This window comes from Ursus arctos, unplaced genomic scaffold, assembly GCF_023065955.2.
Source record: "Ursus arctos isolate Adak ecotype North America unplaced genomic scaffold, UrsArc2.0 scaffold_33, whole genome shotgun sequence".
NCBI lineage: Eukaryota > Metazoa > Chordata > Mammalia > Carnivora > Ursidae > Ursus > Ursus arctos.
In genome coordinates, this window is record NW_026623019.1 from 158,015 (window position 1) to 166,880 (window position 8,866).

Here is an 8,866-nt window from a genome sequence, read left to right on the forward strand (position 1 = left end):
TTTATTCGACAGAGATAGAGACAGACAGCGAGAGAGTGAACACAAGCAGGGGGAGTGGGAGAGGAAGAAGCAGGCTCACAGCAGAGGAGCCTGATATGGGGCTCGAACCCATAACGCCAGGATCACGCCCTGAGCTGAAGGCAGACACTTAACCGCTGTGCCACCCAGGCGCCCCAAAAAATTAAACAATTTTTAATTGTTTAATTAAATAATTAATTGCTTAAAATTAATTAAACAAGGCATCCAAATTAGAAAACAAGAGATAAGACTGTTTCCATATACAGGTGACATGATCTAAATACAGAAAATCCTGAAGACTCTGCTAAAAAGCTGTTAAAACTAATAAACAAACTTAATAAAGTTGTATAATACAAAAACAACATAAAAAATCAGTTGCAGGGACACCTGGGTGGCTCAGCCATTAAGCATCTGCCTTCGGCTTGCTCTCTTGTTTAAAAAATTAAAATAAAGAAAGCCAGCAAACCATGAGAAAAGAGCACATAAGAAAGGAACACAGAGAACTACTAAAACAACCATAAAGCAAGTAATAAAATGGCAATAAGTACATACCAATCAACAATTAATTAGAATGTAAATGAACTAAACACTCCATTCAAAAGACATGGGGTTACACAATGGATAAAAAAAGCAAGACAGGGGCGCCTGGGTGGCACAGCGGTTAAGCGTCTGCCTTCAGCTCGGGGCGTGATCCCGGCGTTATGGGATCGAGCCCCACATCAGGCTCCTCCGCTGTGAGCCTGCTTCTTCCTCTCCCACTCGCCCTGCTTGTGTTCCCTCTCTCGCTGGCTGTCTCTATCTCTGTCAAATAAATAAATAAATAATCTTAAAAAAAAAAAAAAAAAAAGGCAAGACAAACCTATATTTTGCCTACAAGAGACTCATTTCAAACCTAAAGACACACGCTGAAAGTGAGGGATGGAAAAGCAATTATCATGCAAATGGAAGCTAAAAGAAAGCTGGGATAGCAAGACTTGAATCGGACAAAATATACTTTAAAATAAAAACTAACAAGAAACAAAGAGGGGCACCTGGGTGACTCAGTCAGTTGAATGGTGGACTCCTGATTTTGGCTGAGGTCATGATCTCGGGGTCCTGGGATCAAGCCCTGTTTCAGGCCCCACACACAGCAGGGAGTCTGCTTGAGAATTTTCTCTCTCTCTCTCTCCCCTTCTCTCTCTGCCTCTCCCCCCACTTGCACGCATGCACGCGCACACTCTCTCTCCTCTTAAAATAAATAATCTTTAAGGAAAAAAAAAAGAAACATATGCTACACAATCATAAAGGGAATGATCCAAAAGGAGGCTACAACAATTGTAAATATTTATGTACCAAACATGGGAGCACCCAAATACATAAAGCAACTATTAACAAACATAAAGCAAAAAATTGATAGTAATACAATAATAGCAGGGAACTATAACACTCCACTTACATTAATGGATAGATCACGGAAACAGAAAATCAACAAGGAAACAATAGCTTTGAATGACACATTGGATGAGATGAATCTAACAGATACACACAGAACATTTCATACTAAGACATAATACATATTCAAGTACATAGAGAACATACCCTAGATCATGTCAGGCCACAAAACGTATCTCAACAAATGAAAAAATACTGAAATTGTATCATGCATCTTTTCCAACCACAATGTTCTGAAACCAGAAATCAACCACAAGAAAAAATCTGGAAAGAATAAATATACATGGAGGTTAAATAACAAGCTACTAAACAATGAATGGGTCAACCAAGATTATCAAAGACAAAGTCAAAAAAAAAAAAAAAAAATACACGGAGACAAATGAAAAGAAAACCACAACCAGTCCAACGTATTTGGGATGCAGCAAAAGTTCTTCTAAGAGATTATAGCAATACAGGCCTACCTCAAAAGCAAAACAAAAACAAAAACAAAAGCAAAAACAAAACAAAACAAAACAAAACAAAACAAACAACTTAACCTTACACCTAAAAGAACTAGAAAAAGAAGTACAAAGCCTAAACCCAGTAGAAGGAAGGAAATAATGAAGAGCAGAAATAAGCAAAATAGAAAAACACCACCACCACAAAAACAGATCAATGAAACAGGAACTGGTTCTTTGAAAACATCAACAAAATTGAAAAACCTTTAGCCAGACCCAACAAAGAGGGAAAAATAAAAAAATTAAAAAAAAAAAAAAGACTCAAAATCAGAAATGAAAGGGGGGAAATAACAACCAACACCACAGAAATACAAAGGATTCTAAGACACCACTATAAAAAAAATTATATGTATGTGCGTGTGTGTGTGTATGCATGCCAGTAAACTGAACAGTCCAGAAGAAATGCATAAATTCCTAGAAACATATAACTCCCCAAAACTGATACAGAAAGAAATAGAACATTTGAACAGACCGATTAGCATTGAAATTGAATTGGTAATCAAATAATTCCCAACAAACAAAAGTCCAGAAACAAATGGCTTTGTGGGGAAATTCTACCATATAAATACCTATTCCGCTCTAACTATTCCAAAAAAAAAGAAAAGAGAAGCTTCCAAATGCATTGTATGAGGCCAGCAGTACCCTAATACTAAAAGTAGATGAAGACACTACAAAAAAAAAAAAGAGAGAGAGAGAGAGAACTACAGGCCAGTATCTCTGACTACAGATGCGAAAACCCTCAGTAAAATAATAGCAAATTGAACAAACAATACATCCAAAAAACTATTCACCACGATCAAATGGAACTTATTCCTGGGATGCAGCAATGGTTTAATATTTGCAAATCAACGTGATATATAACATCAACAAGAAAAAGAAAAAAATCATGATCATAAAACAAAATTATGTCTATTACAGTAAATGCAAAAAAAGCATTTGACAAAGTAAAAATCCATTTAAGATAAAAAATCTTAACAAAGTAGGTTTAGAGGGAACATACCTCAATGATAGATATATACTTGAAAAACAGCTAACATACACAATGGTAAAAAACTGAGAGCACTACCCATAAGGTAAGGAACAAGACAAGGATGTCCACTCTCACCACTCTTATTCAACACAGTACTGGAAGTCCTAGCTACAGCAATCATACTATAAAAGGCATCCAAATTGGTAAGGAAGAAGTAAAAATGTCACCATTTCCAGATGACATACTATATAAAGAAAACCTGAATGACTCCACCAAAAAACTACTAGAATTGTTAAGCGAACTGAGTAAAATCATAGGATACAAAATCAATATACAGAAATGCTGCATTTCTATATGTTTAATAATGAAGTAGCAGAAAGAGAAGTTAAGAAAACAATCCCATTTACAATTGCACCAAAAAAATAAAATAAAATTGGGGCGCCAGGGTGGCACAGTGGTTAAGCGTCTGCCTTTGGCTCAGGGCGTGATCCCAGCGTTATGGGATCGAGCCCCACATCAGGCTCCTCTGCTGGGAGCCTGCTTCTTCCTCTCCCACTCCCCCTGCTTGTGTTCCCTCTCTCGCTGGCTGTCTCTATCTCTGTCAAATAAATAAATAAAATCTTTAATAAATAAATAAATAAATAAATAAAATAAAATAAAATGAAATAACTAAGAATAAACTTAACCAAGGAGGTGAAAGACCAGTCTGTACTCTAAAAATATGAAACACTGATGAAAAAAATTGAAAATGACACAAATGGAAAGAAATTCCATGCTCACAGATTGGAAAAATATTGTTAAAATGTCCATACAACCCAAAGCAATCTATACATTTTATGCAACCCCTATCAAAATACCAAAAGCATTTTTCACAGAGCAGGAACAAACAATCATAAAATTTTTATGGAACCACAAAAGACCCCAAACAGCCAAAGCAATTTTGAAAAAGAAAAGCAAAGCTGGGGGCATCACAATTCTGGACTTCAAGTTATATACAAAGCTGTAGTCATCAAAACAGTATGATACTGACACAAAAACAGGCACACGGATCAATGGAACAGAATAGAGAGACCAGAAATAAACCCACAATTATGCGGTCAATTAATCTTCGACAAAGGAAATAAGACTATACAACAGAAAAAGGACAGTCTCCTAAACAAATGGTGCTGGGAAAACAGGGCAGCTTCATACAAAAGAATGAAACTGAACCACTTTCTCACACCATACACAAAACTAAACTCAAGATGGAGTAGGGACTTCAACATGAGACCTGAAACCATAAAATTCCTGGAAGACAACATAGGCAGTAATCACTTTGACATCAGTCGTAGAAAGATTTTAGAGTATGTCTCATTTGCCAAGGGAAACAAAATCAAAATTAAAGTATTTGGACTACACCCAAATGAAAAGCTTTTGGACAGCAAAGGAAACCATCAACAAAACTAAAAGACAACCCAGCGAACGGGGAAGAAGATATTTGCAAAGAATATACCTGGTAAGGGGTTAATATTCAAAATACATTAAGAACTTAGCAACTCAACACCAAAAAAAAAAAAAAAAACCCCACAAAAAATCCAGTTAAAAAAGGGCAGAAGACATGAATAGACATTTATTGACAACAGAACATGAAAGATGCTCATCATTCATCATGAGAGAAATGCAAATCAAAACTACAGTATCACCTCATACCTTTCCAAATGGCTAAAATCACACAGAAACAAGTACTGGCAAGGCGTGGAGAAGAAGGAATCCTCCTGCACTGTTGGCAGGAATGCAGATTGGTGCAGCCATTACGGAAAACAGTACGGAGGTTCCTCAAAAAATAAAAATATAACTACCATATGATCCAATAATTCCACTACTGGCTATTTACCCAAAGAAAACGAAAGCACTAATCCAAAAAGAAATACACACCCCTATGTTTACTGCAGCATTAGCCAAAATATAGAAGCAACCCAGCTGTCCATCCATAGGTGAATGTATAAAGATGTGGCATATATACTCAGCCATAAAAAAGAGTAAAATCTTGCCATCTGCAACCTAAATGAATCCAGAGGATATAAAGCTAAGTGAAATATAGTCAGTCAGAGAAAGACAAAAACCATATGACTTTGTTATGTGAGTTTAAGAAATAAAGAAAAAAACAGATAAAGAAAAAGACTCAAATATAGAGAACAGGTGGTTGCCAAAGGGGGGGAAGGGTGAAATAGGTGAAGAGGATTAAAAGTACACTTATGATGAGCACTGAGTATAGAATTGCTGAATCACTGTATTGTACACCTGAAACTAATATAACACTATATGTTAATTATACTTGAACTAAAAAAAACTTTTAAGAAGCTTTTTATATATTAGTGAGTTAGCCCTTTATCTGTGAGGGATATTGCAAGTATTATTCCAAATCTGCCTTGTCCTGCTTATATTTTTTGCCATACCATTATTTTTAAATTAGTTGCATTTCTTTTTATTTATTTTTTAAGATTTTATGTGTTTGAGAAAGAGAGAATATACTAGGGGCGGGGGGTGGGGGGGAGTTGGAGAGGAAGAAGCAGGGTCCCCACTAAGTGGAGAGCTGGATGCCGGGCTCAATCCCAGAACCCCGGGATCATGACCCGAGCCAGAGGCAGACACTTAACCAACTGAGCCACCCAGGTGCCGCACCCCTACAGTTTTAAATACAAATTTCTTTATCACTTCTCTTACTGCTTTTGTTTTGAGTAATAACTAGAAAGTCCTTACCCATACCCAAGTTATGAAGGAATTCTTTTTCTTCTAGTAATTGTGTGGTTTTTTCTATTTAGATTTCTAACATATTTAGAATTTGTTTTGGTTTGTTAAGTATGGACTCAATTTTATTTTGTATCCAAATGGTTATCTCACTGTCACAGTGACATTTATTAAATAATTCATCTTTTCCCCAGTGATTTTTTATGCCATATTTAAGTATACACTATCCATATATACTTCAGTTCATTTCTGGATCTTAGACTTTATTCCCTTTTCTGTGTACTCATGCTCTAACTCTACAATGTTATAATTACCTACGATCTAGAGTATGTTAGCAAAACCTCCTTCACTGCCAGTCCTTTTCAAGACTTCCAGCTTTTTAATTGCTAAATTTGTTTGCAAATTCAGCTTTTATCTCCAGCATGAAACCTTGTTTGCTTGTTTGGGGAATTATGTTAAAGTTCTGTATCAACTTAGAAAGAATTTATACCTTTATGACAGCATTTGACCAAGTCTATTTTGTGACTACTATAAAAATTTCTTCTTACATCTTTTCACATTCTATTTCTAAGTATTTTATCTTTCTAAAAAAATATGTTGAGATTTTCCTTATTGTCATAATGTGCTTTTTAAAAAGGCTATTAATTTTGTGTATTAATTTAAAATCCTACTGCATTATTATTTTTTAAAATTATGACTACTGAGCTTTCTAGATGTATTTTATTTCTCCTGCAAATAGTTTCACTTCTTTTCAAATTTACACAACTCTTCTTATTGTCTCACTGATTTCACTGGCTAATGCCAGTAGTAAAAAGTTAACATACTTGCTTTGATTCTGAACTTAAGAAAATGTTTCTATTGTTTTACATATTAAGGAAGACACTTGTTTTAGTCCTGGGGTACATCAATTCTTATTGAAGTGATTTTTTGGGGGCGGGGGGGTTAAGTGTCAGACTCTTGACCTCAGCTCAGGTCTTGATCCAGGGTCATGAGTTCAAGCTATGAAAAAAGAAAGAATGAAAAGTGTGTTGGATTTTGTAAAAGATCTTTTCAAGTGCTTAGGGGAGAAATTTTATGACTCTTTTCCTTAAATCTATGTATACGATTAGTTACACTGATTCAATCCCAAATACTGAGGCATCCTGGCATTTTTGGATAAATTCAACCTGGTGAGGTTGTATTTTAATATGCTGTTGGTTTCTGCTAATATTTAAAATTTTTAAATCAATATTCATTACTGAGCTTTATCTAGAGTTCTTTTTGTACATTTTCCTTCAGGTCCAAATGTTATAGTGTCCCATTTACTAACTTGAAGCTTTCCATCTTTTTGGTAGAATTCTTCTGTGAAACTTTCTATGACTGATGCAGTTTTATGAGAGGGTTACATTTCTTCTTCTAATAAAATTTGTTTATAAATTTATGCTTTTTATCATAACTTGTCACTTCTGATAAATGTATTTTCCTAGGAATCTACTAATTTATCAAAGCTTTCTTTTATTTATTTTTACTCTCTTATTGTTACTTTACACAAAATTAGGAAAATAGGGATACCTGGGTTAAGAGTCAGCTAAGCCTCCAATTCTTGATTTCAGCTCAGGTCATGACCTTGGGTCGTGGGATGGAGCCCCATGTCAGCTCAGCGCAGTCTCCTGGGGACTCTACCACCCCTCCCCCCCCCAAATTAAGAAATAAATCTTTTTTAAAAAAAGAATTGTGAAAATAGTTAAACTGCTAAAATGTCCTCTTTCACAGTTATTTCTCCTGGTTACTTTTTCCATTTTTCTTTTTTCTTTTTTTTTTCATTTTTTTCTTGATTTGTGGTGAGTGGTTTGACTATTTTGGTTTTTATTGCACTATTTATTTATTCACTTGCATAGTTTTCATTTCTCTTTTCAGCTTTATTAATTTTGGAATTTACTTTTCTAACTTATTCCTTTCTGCTCTGTTTTGATTTACTTTGTTAGTTTTTTTTCTTCTGAGTTGATAATTTAAATCTTTCTTACTGTCTTAAGAATTCAAGGCTATAAAATTTCATTTAATTGCTTTAAGTGTTTGTTGTAGTTTCCGATATATTGTGCTTTACAAATTTTCTTTTAACATTTGCAATATCACTGCATTTTTTTCTTTGAACGACTTTATTTTTGATGGCTTTTTAAATTCCAGGTGTATGTCATTTGAAAAATTAATTTCTAGTTTTGCTCCATTGTGAGAAAAGAATGTTCTTATTTTTACTTTAAGGAAATCACTTTTTTCTTTGAAATCTATTATTAGTTTTATGAATGTTTCACATGTGCTTGAGAAGATGGTATTATCTTCCTATGAGTGTTACAAATCAAGATTTGTGCATAAAATCGACCTTATGTTCGCTGTTTCAGATCATTTATTTTTTTGGTCCTGTGAACTGATAGCTGATATTTAGTTTCCCTATCTACAATTAGGTTGTCTTCCACTTAAGGTTTACATTTTTCTAGAGTGATCATATTTTTTCTAAAATAGGTCTTGTTTATTTCATGCTGCTTATTTCTATTTTTTTATAATAATTTTTTATTATGTTATGTTAGTCACCATACAGTACATCCCTAGTTTCTGATGTAAAGTTTGATGATTCATTGTTGGCATATAACACCCAGTGCTCCATGCAATACGTGCCCTCCTTACTACCCATCACCGGCCTGTTGTTTATTTCTATTCTTATTAGTGTCTACTGTAAAGTGGGAAAGGGGGTCTTTATTCCGTTACATCCTTAAACTACCGTTTTAATAACTCCATCAGAATAATTTTATCCCCAGCTCTCCTACTGGATTCTATTATTTATAATGACATGAAGAACGATGATGGTGAAACAAATGGAAAATAAATCTTCATAGAAACGATTCAAGTGATCTGTGCTCAGAGTAAATTGGTCCAGCCTCCCTGTCCAATTGTGTTCAGCCTTAAATCCAATTTTAAGCCAATGTTTTCTCTTCAGAAAATGAGCACAAGCACTATCTGACCTAGCCACTTGCCGCATTCCTCAATTCTGAGCTCTTCAGGACATTGCCTGGTGACTTTTACTGCTTTACTTAGGCCCAAAGCTGGCAAATTTGGGCCAATCCCCCCGAATCTCCAACTATCCACCAAAGAAGAGAGTGAACATCTTCCCTCACAGATCTGGCAATCATAGGCACCCAGAAGCAAAATATTCTTTCTTGTTTAAAAACAAATTCGGATCTTGCATGCACAC

At 34.9% G+C, this 8,866-nt stretch overlaps 1 protein-coding gene across 5 annotated transcripts in view; it reads right to left on the minus strand.

Annotated features, from left to right (window-relative positions):
* The window catches only part of LOC113270085 (uncharacterized), a 108,930-nt gene that overhangs the window by 97,565 nt on the left and 2,499 nt on the right, over positions 1-8,866 (minus strand). The gene's annotated exons all lie outside the window — the stretch shown is intronic.